Source organism: Bos grunniens, chromosome 4, assembly GCF_055505025.1.
Source record: "Bos grunniens cultivar Pamir isolate PY7600 chromosome 4, Bosgru_T2T1.0, whole genome shotgun sequence".
Classification (NCBI taxonomy): Eukaryota; Metazoa; Chordata; class Mammalia; order Artiodactyla; family Bovidae; genus Bos; species Bos grunniens.
The window spans coordinates 1055907-1072432 of record NC_141168.1 but is presented as its reverse complement, the minus strand read 5'-3'; the positions used below and the strand labels follow the sequence as shown (position 1 = coordinate 1072432).

General features: G+C 59.4%; 1 protein-coding gene across 2 annotated transcripts in view; it reads right to left on the bottom strand.

Annotated features, from left to right (window-relative positions):
- Positions 1-16526, bottom strand: part of PTPRN2 (protein tyrosine phosphatase receptor type N2) — a 607146-nt gene that overhangs the window by 416401 nt on the left and 174219 nt on the right. The gene's annotated exons all lie outside the window — the stretch shown is intronic.

Here is a 16526-nt window from a genome sequence, read left to right as displayed (position 1 = left end):
CGGTCAGGCCGTGTCACGTCTAGTCACCTGAACCTGGGCATACACAGGCGCCCAGGCTGAGCCAGTAACCAGAAGGGATCGGTCACCGGTCACCAGTGAGCTAGCTAGCTGGTCAGTTGTTAGGCTGTCCCTTCACAGGACTCTTGGAAAGGAGGGAGGGAAGAGCCGCAAACAGCGCCCACCCTACTCCCTGGCGGGTCCCATGATTCCAGGCACATGTGTTGCTTCTACAAAGAAGCCTGCACAGACCAGGATGTCCTGAGACTGCCCCCCGGGTGGGCTGCCCCCCGCACATGGCGCCGGCCTGGTCAGCACAGCACAGCTTGCCTGCTGACCCTGCTCCTGCCCACAGCGGCTGGCAGGTCCAAGGCTAGGATCTGGGACCTCCCCGGGCCAGTGCTGAAGGTGCTTCGAAAGGAGGCAGACACCGAGAAAACAGCTCAGAGAGGGCTGGGCCAGCTCCAAACACGCCACCGCAGGGGTTCACACCCCACCCGCCTGCCAGGGAGGACTCGGCACAACGCCGAGCACCGCAGGGGGCTTCAGAGGAGTGAAGACTCGCCGCTGCCCAAGGGCACGGATGGCCCTGACCCCACGTTAGGGGAGGAGAGGGCGTGGGTTTAGCTCCCCAAAGGGCAGAGGGGGCGACGTCAGTCACCTTTGCTCCTGGAAAACCAAGTACTTCAACTTCATTGAGCCCCAACATTTATTTCACAGACAAACATACTTTGTCTAGCAAAACAGACCCCAAAACAAGAAACAGGAATTGCTGAGTGACAGGGAAACCCCTGAGATGTGCGCTCGTGCCAGGAAAACCTGTGGAGGATGTAAACCCAATGCTCAGGCTGTTACCTGCGTGCCCCTCCTCACCGCCCTCCAGCCCCTCCTTCCATGGGGCCCTGTCCATTCCTGACGCCCAGTGTCAGAGCGCCCAGCGCCTCACACGGGAGCCCAGGCATGCCTGACGTGACACACGTGTCACACACGTATGTGCACACACACATGTGAAACACGCATGCACATGAACCACACGCACACACGTGTGCAAAGCATGCACACGTGCATATACACAGCACGCGTGACCGCGTGACACACGCAACATATGTGCGGGCACAGCATGCACACGCAGCATACATGAACACACGTACATGCACACATGCACACAGAGGGTGCCCAAGGCTGTGATCTCCCCCCAGAAGAACGCCAAGAACGGGGTTCCAGCGGAGCACGTTTGGAGGAACACCGGGGCCTGTCTGACCCTCCCCACCAGCGTCCTGCAGGTCACAGCACAGAAGAAACACAGACGCACGGACCTGCCCTGACTGACAGCGCTCAGCGCCCGGGGGGCCCAAGCTCCTGGAGAAAAAGAGGGTCCACACTCAGGGCAGCCTCGAGAGGAGCCCCGCCTCAGGTTTCCTCCTCAGGCAGTCCTCAGAGTCACCGCCTCACGTCACCCCCTGGACTCAGACGCACTGGACCAGCTGCGGCAGGGCTGCCCTGAGTGGCCCAACGGCTGTGTCTCCTCTCACCCGGGGGCCTGGCCCCTGAGCCACTCTGGGGGGGTGGGGTGAGGGCAGGGTGACGGGGCAGGGGCTGCTGGGGAGCCCCGCAGAGGAGGGGGCGGGCTGCGCCCCTGGAGCCCCCTGCCTTAGGCCCTGCAACTGGCCTGCGGGACCTTCTGCTCACAGACGCTGATGAGCCAGCTTGCGGTCCCGAGTGCCGAGCTCTGCAAGTCTCGCAGAGCGTCCCTGCCTCCCAGAGGCCACGGCCGCCCCAGGCGCTCTCTGCCCCCGCCCCATGGTCACCAGGCTGCCCCCACACATGGCCACCAGGATGCCCCCCTCACGGCCACCAGGCTGTCCCCCCACAGGGTCACCAGGCTGCCCCCCTACTTGTCACCAGGCTGCCCCCACACATCACCAGGCTGATCCCCCCCACACACATGGTCACCAGGCTGCCCTACATATCACCAGGCTGCCCCCCACAGGGTCACCAGGCTGCCCCCCTACTCGTCACCAGGCTGCCCCCACACATCACCATGCTGATCACCCCCCATGTCACCAGGCTGTCCCCCCCACAAGGTCACCAGGCTGCACCCCCTCCAACTGCAGGGTCCCCAGGCTGCCCCGCTGGACCCACGGCCGAGCTGCCCCCTGGGTGCAGGAGCCTCTGGCTGGGTGGCTACGGCGCTGCTGACCCTTCAGAACAAGCCCCACCAAGCCCACCCTCCTGCTCAGGGTGCGCAGAGAAACGCCTGCTGGGAGAAACGCCAGCCCCACGCCTCCTCCAGTAACGCCTGGCACAGCCGTCTGGGATCTGAACCATGACCGTCCGTTGTGGCTCCACCAGCCCTGAACCCGGGAGTTTGTGGTGGAGACCAGGGCGGAACAGAGGCACGTGTCACAGCTGAGGGTGGGCCCTGCTTCCAGCAGAGAGTGGTGCGTGAGCACGCTGGCACACACACGGCTGCCCCCACTGCCCAGCCCGGACTCGGGGTCAGAAGAAGTACTTTGGATGAGCCTAAAGGAAACGCGTGGGTCAGGCCGTCAGAGGCCGAGTGAGGGGAGGCGGGCGCAGCGTGGCTGCCTGCCGCCTGCAGAGGAGGGGTGGGCAGGGGGCAAAGGGGGCCTCGCCAGCCTGCTGGGGGCAGGAGGGACGAGAAGCCTGCTGCGGGGCACAGCAGTCCTCTGAACAGCACCCCAGAAGGAGCGCCAGCTGCCACAAACCCTTGGCTCGTCTCGGCTCCGGCCAGAAGTGCATCCGGAACCACACGCCCGCGGGCCCACTGCAGGGACAGAGGTCGATCCCCACGACAGGGACGCTGGTCCAAAGGCGCGTGAGCTTGTAAAGAAGAGACGACAGGCTCTCCTCCCAGAAGCCGTGTGGTTTAAGTCCCCATCGGCCGTGTGTGAGGGCGCCTCGTCCCACCTCTCCGGGCATCGGGCACCAGCAAGAGCCTCACTGAGTGGGGGCTCCAGGCGTCGCGTCGTCCACTCCTCTACGGCGGTGAGGCTGGGGCTCACGTCTGCTGCTGACTCACAAGCCTGCGTCTGCGAGCCTCCTGCTCGTGGCCCGGGCCGTTCTTGGTCAGCTGGTCTGTGCTCTCCGCACCCGTGTGTGCGACATGTGACCGACACAGAAGTCTAGCTTCTGCCGCTCACATGTGTCTTGAGACTTTTTTTATGATATTTTTTCCACCCAAATTTTTTAAAGTTTTATGTAGTCAAATTTATTACTCTTTCCATTTACGGCTTCTTAAAATTTGCATCACAATTTAAAAGGGGCTTTATGATACAAATCAAGTTCACCATGCTTTCTTCTATGGCATTTTTTTATCACTTTCATTTAAGTTATTGATCCTTTGCAAATTTGTTTTTATTGAAAGAAATAAGAATTCAAATACTTTTTCCCAAAAAATTAGAACACATTTTATTGAACAATTTGTCTTCTTGTTGATTTAAAAATCTATCTTTGTCCAATCTATCTGTTGACTTTAAAGCCTATCTTTATCCAATACTTTGTCCACCTGATGCAAAGAACTGACTCATTGGAAAAGACCCTGATGCTGGGTAAGACTGAAGGCAGGAGGAGAAGGGGACGACAGAGGATGAGATGGTTGGATGGCATCACCGACTCCATGGACATGAGTTTGGGTAAACTGTGGGAGTTGGTGATGGACAGGGAGGCCTGGTGTGCTGCAGTCCATGGGGTCGCAAAGAGTCGGAGTCGACTGAGAGACTGAAATGAACTGAACTGACTGTTGTTTTAAAACCCTACCTTCATCAGACTCAAACTCCATACGTATTTTAGTGTATTTCTGGACTCTCCTCTGTTTCTCTAAGAAGGTACTCTGGACTAGTTCACATAGCACTGAAACTGTCCATTTCTTGAAGACCTGAAGTAGCTTACCTGTGAATCCAGCTAGTCTGGCCCTTGGTGGAGGTGGGCGGGGCTGTGTGTAACTGGTTGGTCTCCCGCTACCGGGACCTGCTTAGGTAGCCCCATCTTCTGTGATCGGGTTTAATACCGGTTCTATTTTGCTCCGATGTTAAATGTACTTGTATGCTTCTACAAAGCACTCGCTTTTTGTTCTAATCATCTGTCTTTTTGCATCTAATTCTGTATGTCTGTGTTCTCTCTCTTTTTTCCTGATTAGCCAGCCTTTATTTTCTTGTTCTTTTTCCCCAAAGAACTGGCTCTTAACGTTATTCGTCAACTTTTCCTGGCTTTCCGTATTTAACCCACTAATTTCTGCTTTGTCGTCTTCATTTCTGTTTACTTCATATCTTCCCGAGTGTGTCTCCTTTTTCTAACTTCTCCACAAATGCCTCGCTCATCTTCCCGGCCTTTCTGCTGCCGGCATCGTGAGGACTCTGGTGCTCAGCCGGCCCGGGTCATCACTGCTCCCACCAAGGCCAGAAGAACTGACCAGGCGCCTCTGGGTCACACAGGACCAGCTCTGACCACTGGAAAAGATGGGAGTCCACCCAGGGAGGGTGTGCTGGGCTGGGGTGGAAATTAGTTCCTTGGCTGTGAAAGGAAGGAGCCACTCAAGGAAACTCCTTTTGTCTCTTTCCTCCCTCTTTCATCGCAGATGTCATGGCTGGACTGCGGGAGGCACTTGGGGCCATTAGGCAACAAGGATAGGGCGAGAAGGGGGAGAGAGGAGAGCTGGCATGCTGAGGACCCTGGAGGAGTTCTGAATGAGGAGTCTGGGTCGGAACCAATGTCGTGGCCCAGTAAACAGACGTTTACTCCCAGCCTCCTTGTGAGGGGAGACCAGAACTTCCTGCACTGCAGCCCACCACTCGATTTCCTTCCACTTACCTACAAGTGCTCCTGCCTGCAAAAGCAATGTGGGTGGTGAGGGCTACGACTCTTCCTCTGAGTGCTGCCTTAGCCACACCCCAGCAGTCTGAGCATCATGCATTTCTATTATGGCTGCTTTCCAGTCATTCTTTCCCATCCACGTCATTTATGTGGAAGCTTTTACTTTCGAGGTGGAGCAGTAACCCCACTTCAAGAAACCAGCCACTTGTTGAGAGACCCCACATATAACTCGCCTTCAAGTAGGTTCATCAAGAACTGGCCCTGATTCTTTCTCAATTGATGTTCCTTGTGTGACTCTGCCAGATGCCCCACCCAGCGTCTTCTCCACTCTCTCTGCCTTAGTGCCCAGTTCCAAACCCACCGGAGCCCAGACTTCCAGAAATGCTACCCAGCATCCCCTCCCCCAGGGTGGCGCCCCCCACCCCACGGCCCCTTCTCTGCACGCAGACGGTGGGGGATCCTCGCTGGGGGGAGCGGGATGCACCCCTGCAACTTCTGCCAGGGAGCAGACACAGCTGTGCAGGAGTGTCTGCACGTGTGTGTTTGCACGTGTGTGTATTTGTGTGCATGTGTATATGTGTGTGTGCCTTCATGTGTGTGTATGCACATCTGAGCATGTGTGCACACTTGTGCTTGTGTATGTGTGTGCGTGTGCATGAGCACACATGTGCTGGGGATTAGAGTCTGCAGGTGGAAACAGAACACCTATACGCCTGATGGACAAGAGGCCTGTCTGTCCATCCACGAGGCTTGGAGGTGCACACGTGTGCATCCACCAGACATTCTAAACCCAGCAAACTCGAGCAAATACCAAAGGGGCCAGGATGCTGCCTTCCGCTGTCCACCGTATCACCACCTGCAAGACTGCCTCCTCAGCGCTGCTCAGGTTTCATTAAATAATTCCACAGGGAAATAAGATTTTATACACAAAACTTTGTTTTATAAATGTTTTGTCAGTGATGCATGGTGATGTGAGCGCTTGTACACTGTGGTAGAGAAACCGTGCGCCCAGCCGGGTGTGGCTTCTCCTGAGGACCAGAGAGACCAGCGTCTGGATGGACAGAGCCCAGAAGGGCGGTAACTCCAGAGGGTGTGCTCCCACAGGCTCTGAGACACCACACCGCGACTGGCGTCCTATGGCCCAGAAGCGCTCTCACCCACGGGCACAAAGCAGCTGCTGCTGTGCTGCCGGAGGGCCTGTCGACAGCAAGGCCTCCGACTGGCCATGCCTGCGCTCCTCCGCAGAGGAGGAGGAGCAGTCTGGGAAGTCCACAGGCCAGGACGCTCAGGCAGGGGACAGGGAGCCACGAACACAGCTCCGCCCGTTTGAGCCACGACCGCAGCTCCTCCAGGTCAGCTCCGAGGTCCAGCGCCCTTGGGGTGAACGGGAGTGAGTCCACTGAGCCGCTTCTTTCCAGCGGGAATCTGGGCATCTGAGCAGGGAGCCACCAGTCAAGCTAGACAGCTCATGCTTCTGTAAGCCACGGAGAGGGTGGCCGAGAGGGACGGGTGGGCCCTGCCTGGAGGACGCAGTGCAAGGGGCCAAGTGGCCCCGAGGACAGGAGGCGAGACCAGGGCTGGTGAGCAAGCTGCGGACGAAGGCTGGCTGCAGGGGTCCCCACGCAGGGCCCGAGGGAGCCCCTGCAACTAGGAAGAGGTCACCCAGCAAAGAGGAGCAGTGTGTAGAACTGAGAGACACCTCCCACCCCGCAGTGAGTTCCTGCGGAGGCCTGGGCACACTCGAGCAGCGCTGGGCCAAGCCCAGGGACGAGGGGTGGAGTGCGGAGAGGCTGGGGCCCTGCAGCCTGGCCCGGCAGAGCCCGAGATGGGGATAGACAGAGTGGCAGAACGGGCCGGACTCAGGCTGTTCCCCGGGAGCCCAGCGCCAGTGCTCCCTCGGACGAGGACACAGGAAACGTTTCAGATCTGGCCTCTAGGCCGTGTCCTCTGCCTTTTGAATATTCTGTGGGTTTTCCACTATTTCGGGGAAATCCAGTTCCACACACAGCACTCAGGACTTTCGGAGCACACACTACCTCAAACCCAAAACCACCGCAGTTCACCCCCGACCCCCAGGAGTCCTGGGCTCCCTGCTCTCAGGCACGCGGCACTGAGGGCCCAGCATCTCAGAGCCCGAGACCTGCAGGCTGATGGGGCAGGCGCTGTCTCATCAGGCCTGACAGCTGAAGTGACCACCCCAGGGCCTCGGGGCTCTCACCCCCCGACCCTGACCTACAGACACATTCATATGTGTGCACACACCCCTGTGCACACACAAACACAGGTTACACACACCTGTGCACACACGGGTTACACACACCTGTGCACACACGGGTACACACACCTGTGCACATGCACAGGTGCACACCCAAACACACAGGTGCACACGGCACAGCACACGTGCCTCCCCTGCCCCAGCTGGGAGCCTGCCATCCAGCTGGGAGCCTCTCCTGCACCAGGTGCAGTCACACTGATTCCACAAATGCTCAGAAACGTTTGAGTACAGCTGACCCGATGCCAAGGCTCCCCAGCACGTCCTAGAGCTGTCCACTCAGCTAACGGGGACTGGCAACCCACTAACCAGCTGACTGATGCTGGCTTCCCTCCCTGAAGTCAGACCAGGTCTGGCCTCCCCACACTTGCCCTCCGACCCCAATGTTTTACATCCTGGGGAGGGCGAAGCGGAAGGAGGCTGGACGCTGAAGAGGTGACTCTGTCCCAAGTTCTGAGCCCCTGCCGTCGCTGCCCCCATCGATAACGTGTGACCACTACATGCATAGTCATCTCAGAGGGCACCAACTCCCACGCGGGGAATAAAACCACCCAGCGCAGCAGAGACATGAACACGCACGTCGCATTTTATGTGCACTCTGATGGAGATGAACGCACACGGTGCAGAAGCCAGATGCGCAGGCACTGCGCGAGCTGCCAACACTCGCGTGTGAAGTCGTGTCACACTCCAGGTGTGATGCTTGTTGGGCTCTTACTGCACACGGCGCACGCAGAGTCCACTCCTGACGCTGGACGCTCATGATCCCCAGGACGCCACGGCCTCCCCGGGCACGCTCAGGGCAGGAAGGCTGCCCAGCACGTCCTGTGCAGGCTCCGGCAGGTGAGGGCGGCAGGAGGTGACTTCAGGGGCGACAGTCCAGACGAGAGGCTGCCTCTGGATGGAGCCTTGACACAGTTCCAAATCCCACAGGGACAGGCGGGGGCTGGCAGGAAAGGCCTCTCCCCAGGACCCCTGCCCGCACCAGAGCTCCAAACCCTTCTTCAGCTGCAGACTGCCAATTTCTGAAGGTGGCCTGTGCCACATGCCTTCCTGGTAGGAAGCCCTCGAATGGTGCCCAGCTCCCTCTGTACAGCCTGACCTCCGCCTGACCAGGGCCCCGTCCACTCTGGGCACTTCCCTCACAGCGCTGGGGGCCCGGCGGGTCCCATGCCTGCTTCCATCCTGCTTCTCCCTGCGTGCACAGCCCCGTCCCCCACCCTCTCACCATGGGCAGACGAGAGGCTGCCTCTGCTTCAGCCCCCCTGACAAACCTCGGGCTCTCTGCCCGGGGCGCCCCTGGCCCAAGGCCACTCCTCCCAGCGGAGCACCACCCCCCGCCAGAGCGCTGCCTCTGACCACAGGGGCCCTGGCTCCAGGCCCCACGGGCTGTTCTGCAGGGGACCCCTGAGCAGCCCCGGGCCGGCGTGGAGCACTGTCTACCCGCCTTGGCTGAGGCTTCCCACCCCCCCGGCAGCCTGGGGTCCTGCCAGGCACGGCGGGTGGGGGGGTGGTGTCACACGGGCACACGTGGCCCTGGACAGGCGACACGGGCAGCCTCGGGCAGGCGCTCCCACACGGCAGGTGTCAGGAGCTCTGGCGGTCAGGGGAAGGGACAGCGGATGGTGGTTCAGACACGTCTCCAGGAGGCACGCAGCCTACGCGTCCCGGGCCTCAGGCACCTTCCTGGCTCAGCGGCGGCGTCTGGCAAGAGGGAACCAGGTGTCGGGGGCGGGGGACCGTGGGCGGCGCCTGACTCTGCACAGTTAAGGGCTCTGAGGGGGGCCTCGCAGGTTCCGCCAGGGACGGCGCACTCGCCGTCAGAGCGGGGGTGAAGCTCTATCTGTGAAGGTGGAACTCACGGCGCAGGGGCTCTAAGAGTCATCGTACATGGCGACATTCAAAGGTGGAGCCAAAGATGTCAGATTTTAGAAGTACTCATTCATCGGCCGCACCAAAGGGAAGGAAAACAGGCCCCAACTGTCAAAACGAGCGGCGGCCGCAAGCCTCTGTGAACCAGGAGTGGGCCGCCTCGCCTCCGCGGGCCCGCCCGCGCCCCGCGTCCTCCCGTCTCCCGGCTGCTGACGGTGGACGTGCCGCAGCAAAGCTGCCTCGCTCGCTCCCACGCCTCCTTCCCGACGGTTCACCCGGCACACACCCCACCCGCGCAGCCTCCACCAGCCCTCGCCCGGGAAGCCCCTTAACTGACGAGCTTCAGAAAAGCCGGCGCCTCACCACGGGCTCGCCAGGCCTCCGCCGGCAGGAGCCACGGGGACCCGGGAGGGCGGCGCTGGCCTCTGGCCAGGCCGGACCACAGAGCTCCGGGACCCGCTGAGGCAGAGGCGCGCGGAGGCAGGACGTCGCGCTCCCCGTGTCTTCAGGCAGGCCGGCGAGTGTGTGCAGAGGCCACGGCCTCCCGGCCACAGAGCTCCAGGTGTCAGGAGCGCCCCGCCCTCTGACGCAGAGACGCTGAGAGGAGGTGGGGGTCCGTCGGGACCGCTCAGGCTAAATGCGAGAGGCCGGAACCCGAAGGCGGCCTGTCTCGGAGAGCGGATGACGGCTCACTGGGGGCAGCTCGAGGCAGAGCGCGGCCCTAACTGCCCTCTCTGGACGCAGACACCCAGTCCCACGGTCCTTTCCCCCTTCCCTTGCATCTGTCTGTCCTCCTTCCAAAAGTTAAGGTCGCACTCACGTCACTGCTTGAACGACTTCATCACACGCACTTCTCGGTGCTCAGCACTGCACACGACCCAGGGCAGCAAGGGAAGCCCGGCGAGGCGCCTGACTTCTTCGCAGCAAGCCTTGGGCTCTGGTTCACGCTGCTGGAGGGGCCCCTGCTGCCGGAGCTACTTCCTTCTCCTGGCCGCTGCCTCCTCTGCCGAAAAGTCACAGGAAAGCTGGAACAAGGGACTCTGGCCCCTGGTCGGGGCAGGACACTGGTCCCTGGTCCTGCTGCCTCCTCTGCTGCAAAGTCACAGGGAAGCTGGTACAACAGACTCCACCATCCAGACCCTTAAACATCTAGGGGCAGGACACCAAGTGCATCCACTTTTGACTTTGGAAGTGTCACTTGGCAGAAGCGGGGAGGGACCCCGAGTCACAGGTCCTGCTCACGGGCCTGGTCACCAAGACACTCAACAGGTTTGCTGGAAGACAGAGCCCCGCTCCCCAGGTCAGGCCGTCCTCCCCACCCTCACCCTGCCCCCCGACTCCAGTACGTGGTCCCACCTCCAGGGCACAATCCAGGGCACAGGACACACGGCACACGAGGCTTGCACAGCAACACCAGGGGTGGAACCCAAGCTCTGAGTGCCGGGAGCTGGGAATCTGAAGCAGCTGCTGCGGGCCAGGGAGCCCTTTGCAATGAGACCTGCCTTCATGAGCTGCAACGTGATGCTCACAAGTGCCCAGGGAGGCTGTCCTGGGCGCCTGTGGGCGTGATGGCGAGCGCTAACTGGAAAGGGGTGGAGCAGAGTCAGGACGACCGACAGAGGACCTGAGGCATCGCCGCTGGTCACTCCACCGGCCTCCCCGCTGGTCACCCCTGAGGGTCACCCTCTGTCACCTGCAGCCCTCCCCTCCCCCCTCTAGGGGCGTCTGCAGGGATCCCACCGCTCTTGTTTCCTTCACGCCAGCCGCTCTGCCTGAGGCGATGCCGGCAGGTGTCCCCTGGGAAAGACCGGCTGACACGAGCGGAAAAGGCCAGGCCCAGCTCCCCACCCAGCCACCCAGGGAACAGGTGGCCGCCAGGCCTCTCCGCGTCCTGGAGGCCCTCGTGCTGGTGAACCCGGCCCCTGCCAGCCTTCGGGGAGCAGCTCATGCTGCCAGGCTCTGCGTCTCCAGCATTGGGTCCAAGGGCAGACGGCCGGTGGGAGAAGACCTGGTGTCCGGCCTCCATCACACGGGGAGCTCGGCCTCCCCGAGGCCCTCCCAAGACACCCCCGCCTCAGCTCTCAGGCTTCCCTGAGCCGCTGGGACGGAGGACCCGAGAGGACCCACCCCGCCTGCTCCTCGGGGTCCCAGTCACCCTCTGCAGATTCGGGCAGGACGCAGCGTCAATCTCTGCACGTCACTTTGGGGCCCTGTCACAACTCAGACTCGGGGCTGCACCCCCAGCGCCCAGAGGAGCACGCTGGCCCAGAGACTTGCACTGGCGCCCTCTCCCACCCCGGGCCTGCCGGGCGCAGGTGTGCACAGATCCAGACCCGTGACGCTTCATCATCACTCGTTTCCCCTGCCTGTCCTCTATATCACAGTGTTTCACTGTTGTAACTTCTTGTGTGATGCGGTGCTATTATTATTTCAGGGTAGTAAAAGGGGCTTACAAAATGCTTGTTATAAAGAGGGCCGGGATCTGGGTGAAGCTTGAACCTCACCGTTTGAGCCACATGAGACCCACCATGACTTCCTGCAGCGGCTGTGGGCTTGGACTTGAGGGGCTCCAGGGAGGGGGGCTTGTGGGTTCTGCAAAGGACACGCTGGGATGGCGGGGACGCCGGCATCTGTGGGGGGGTGGGCAGCGGCCCCGAGCCCAGGGCACCGCTGGTCCTGTGAACAGGGTGGCCGTCCAGGAGAGGAGGGGTCACCCTGGCCCTGGGTTTGCTTGGGAGAAAGAAACATGTATAACCGTGGGTGCCCTTCATTTCTGGTCTCTGGAGGCTGCTCCCACCTATCTTAACAGAAAATAAACCCGGGCGGGCAGGAACCACACTCACGTTTCAACCTCCACCCAGGCGCAGGCGTCGCCTCGGTTAAAATGATCAGTTTGCAAGGTTTCCAGAGGAACCCAAGTCATTTCATTTCTGAAGATTTTACTCGGAATATTTACCTGCCAGACAAAGGAGGGCAGAGTTCCCTGGGGACAGGGTCCCCTCTCGGTCCACAAAGGTGGTCTCCTGCCTGCCATCCATGTGCAGACCACCTCAAGGAAGCTGACTTAGTGAGACAGGAGCCTCCTGCCCTCACTGGCCCAGCTCTCCCCACACCACTGAGCAGGGGTAGTTCTGGAAGTCAAGGCAGAAGATGGCAAGGAGACCTGGCCCCTTGGGCCGCCCGGCTCCAGTCTGCCATCCAGAGGGCCAGCGGCCGCCCTGGCCTGCATCCTGGGACCTGGCGAGCAGGTGCTCCAAGGGTCAGCTTGGCTCTGGGGCTTCTCAGTAGACCAAGCTCCGTAGGTGACTCTGCACACACCAAGAGGGGGTGCTCCATGGGGGATCCTGTGTTCAGTTCAGTTCAGTCGCTCAGTCGTGTCTGACTCTGCGACCCCATGGACTGCAGCATGCCAGACGTGATATCCATCAGCAAATCCCGGAGTTTACCCAAACTCATGTCCATTGAGTCAGTGATGCCATCCAACCATCACATCCTCTGTCTTCTCCTTCTCCTCCCACCTTTAATCTTTCCCAGCTCAGGGTCTTTTCAAATGAGTCAGCTCTTCGTATCAGGTGACCAAAGTATTGGAGTTTCAGCTTCAACATCAGTCCTTCCAATGAGTATTCAAGATTGATTTCCCTTAGGATGGACTTCTTGGATCTCCTTGCAGCCCAAGGGACTCTCAAGAGTCTTCTCCAACACCACAGGTCAAAAGCATCAATTATTCGATGTTCAGCTTTCTTTATAGTCCAACTCTCACATCCATACATGACTATTGGCAAAACCATAGCCATTTCATTTCTGAAGACTACTCGGAATGTTTACCTGCCACAGACGAAGGAGGGCAGAGTTCCCTGGGGACAGGGTCCCCTCTCAGTCGACAGAGGTGGTCTCCTGCCTGCCGTCCATGTGCAGACCACCTCAAGGAGGCTGACTTAGTGAGACAGGAGCCTCCTGCCCTCACTGGCCCAGCTCTCCCCACACCACTGAGCAGGGGGTTCGGTTCCTCGACTAGACGGACCTTTGTTGCCCTGTGTTAGCCAGGGTCAACCCTTTGTTCCTTCTTCCTCCCCCAGACCACGGTTACTGGGCTCCCCCAAATACCCAAGCTGGCAAATTTACCGAACAAAGTGCCTAGACAAAAGCCCCAGCAATGCAACTCAGAGGCACCCCTGGAAAAAAGCATCACCCGAAAATGCACTAAATTAGGACTTAATTGCTAGAAATCACTTTCAATTACTAAAAATTATCACAAATTACTTGTTGAATAGACACATTCTTTCACCACCATTAATAATTTAAAATAGCTAATTGCATGTAATTGGGAGTAATTTTTGATCTTCGGTGAGAGGCAAGGTGCTGTGTTCTGCTGCCTGGCCAGGCTGGGCCTCCCTCGAGGCACCTCCGTGGGCGGTGCCCCCGGGCCGGGTCTCCCAGGAGAGAAGGCAGCCGGCAGGGCCAGGTGGCCACCGCCTTCCCTCGATGAGGGTGCTGTCTGTCCAGAAAAACGTGTGGGATTCAGAGCTCCTGGGGCAGTCAGCCTGCTCCTCCAGCCTCACCATGGATGCTCCCAGCAGGACGGCACTCCTTCCCAGATGCAACTGCTCATGGGTGAAGCAGCAGGAACCGGCTGCCTCCCACAGGTTGCCTCCCCCAAGAAGAAAGGAATTCAAGGTCAAGGGTCACCACTGAATCAGTCACTGTGATTAAGGAGACCACCACCTCCCAATCTGACTAAACCCAAGCCAGCAGGGCCACCCTGAGTACACGAAGCCGGGAGGGGCTGGTGGAATTCCAGCCCAGGGAACAGGAGGCTCCGATGTGTCTGTGCAGACGTGGCCTCTGGGTTCTTCCACTCCTGATCCACAGCCCTGGGTCCACATGCCCTGGGTCCACGGGCCCTGGGTCCACGGGCCCTGAATCCACGGGCCCTGGGTCCACGGGCCCTGAATCCACAGGCCCTGAGTCCAGGGGCCCTGGGTCCATGGGCCCTGAATCCACAGGCCCTGGTTTGCAGCCTTCCCAGCCTGAGCAGAAGGTGAAGCTCAGAGAAGCCGTGCTTTCTCCTCAATGTGCCAACTGGCAGCTGAAGACACCTTGCCCAGCCAGGGAGGCCGTGTGCAGGACAGGACCGGTCCCCCGGGCCTGCAGGGCTCTAGCTCTCTGCTGGGGAAGGCAGGGGAGTGGGGGGATGCCCCCAGCTTCCATGCTTCACCTGCAAATTCCAGACACTCTTATGATCCCAAAGACTCCAGCCTCCACCACAAACCATTTTCATGTATTTAATTGGCTCTCTCTGGGGGATGTTTTTGAAACTAGCTCTTTGAAGATCTTTCATTGTGGTGTTGAGATAAAGCTCGAAAGAGCAGGGGTTTATCACGAGAGGAAAGAGCAGATAAAATGAGAAGCGGGAGATGAAAGGAGGAACGGACAACAAAAGCAGGCCCGTGAGGATGCGTGCGGGCCAGACACGGCCCTGGGCTCTCCAGCCCCGATCTCAGAGCCGCTTCGTTAACTCAACCAGAGGACAGTGCAGACCTCTTTCCTTCAAGGGCCGTATTATCAATTAAAAAATTTTCCCAAACGCGGAACAATGGGAGTGTTTTCTGCAGAGAGAGTTTAAGAAATGAAAAGCCAAGCCTCAGAGGAGGGGCATGAAGTGGGGGGTCAGCGGCAGGAGGAGCCCCAGAGCCACCGGCCACGTGGGGTCCCGACACTGGAGCGGCACGCAGCTCCCACCTGAGTGCACGTGCTCCAGCTCACTGTCCTCCCCCAGAGAACGGGGTCACCAGCCGACCCTGAGGCTGGCAGGGGCTGTCACCACAAAGCACCATCCTGCCAAATGAGACGGGAGACCGAGCCCCTGATCAGACACACGTGGGTGGAGTGGGGGCAGCCGAACTGGAGCTGGGTGCTGGACCCAGAGGACTGGCTCTCCTCCCCACTCGCCCCCTGAGGTCACAGGAACCTGCCCGGGAATCCAAGCCCTTCGGGGCCACTGCCCCCCATCCGCGCTCCTGGCAAAGACAGCCCTCCGTGCAGGCTGGTGAGTCAGTAACAGATAAACCAGGAGAAATCCTGATCGTTCTCCTGAGGTTCGAGGGTCTCAGGTGCCCGACCCCACACAGTGCATCGCGGCTAATGGAACACAAGGCCTGGACACTGCCTCCCAGCCACCGCCTCCCAGGCTCCGTGGCCTGGTGGAAATGCTCAGCCGTCCAGGGTGAGCGGATGCTGCCTTCTGTGAGCGGGCCCCAGCCTCAGCCTCGTGGGGGCCCCAGAGCCTGCCCTGAAAGGTTTTCATGCGGTCAAGTTGCTCCTGTTGACAGAGAGCCTGTGGTTCACAATCCGGCTGCCCCTGCATGGCTCCTTCTTGCAGCAGTGAATCAGACCGCAGTAGGTGCCTGCCTGGGAAAGCTTCGGACACCTTTCTGCTGTTTCTGCACAGACTCCTACCAGCGTGAGCTGCAGATAATCCTAGAAACGACGCCTGAGTCACCTGCCTCTTTCTGTTGTCTGGGGAAGTGACTGATCACAAGCAGAGGGGAAAGCGCACTTTGCTTCTGAAGCCTGAGGTGAGGCAGATGGCCCTGGAACAGAGTGTGCCTCTTCAGGGCGAGCAGGACGCAGCAACCACCCAGCATAAGCGCTGCAGAGCCCGGCTGGGGAGGGGTCTCCACTGCCCCCACAGGGCCACCCCTGCCCCGTGCTGCTCCTAGGGCACGCACCCACTCCCACCCGTGGGTCCTCACAACTCTCTGCTGTGGGTCCAGCCATGTTACTCTGCACTGTTGACCACGTCTGACCATCCGAACGCTTCTGAGGGTTCTAGACAGAGTCGTGGGACAGAACTGGACATGTTTGTGGGTTTGGGAGACAATGGAGCCTTCGTTCACATGAGTGCTTACTTTCATTCTGTTTCATTTTGTTTTTCAGTCTGAGGGCTGCTGCTGTTGCTGCTGCCAAGTCACTTCAGTCATGTCCGACTCTGTGCAACCCCAGAGACGGCAGCCCACCTGGCTCCCCCGTCCCTGGGATTCCCCAGGCAAGAACACTGGAGTGGGTTGCCATTTCCTTCTCCAATGCATTAAAGTGAAAAGTGAAAGTGAAGTCGCTCAGTCGTGTCCGACTCTGCGACCCCGTGGACTGCAGCACGCCAGGCCTCCCTGTCCATCACCAACTCCCAGAGCTGCTCAAACTTATGTCCATTGAGTCAGTGATGCCATCCAACCATCTCATCCTCTGTCACCCCCTTCTCCTCTCGCCTTCAATCTTTCCCAGCATCAGGGTCTTTTCAAATGAGTCAGCTCTTCGCATCAGGTGGCCAAAGTACTGAGTTTCAGCTTCATCATCAGTCCTTCCAGTGAACACCCAGGATTGATCCCACTTTGCTTTGGTGAATAAACTAGATTTTGGTTGGTTTCTAGTGTTTTATAAAAGGTGTTTGTACACCTCTTTTTGTCTTGAAACCTGAGATTTGATGGGGTGAGTAAGAAAAAGTCCTGTGTCAAGAACGCAGCCCGGAACCACCGTGACAGGCGCTGCCAGCACCTCT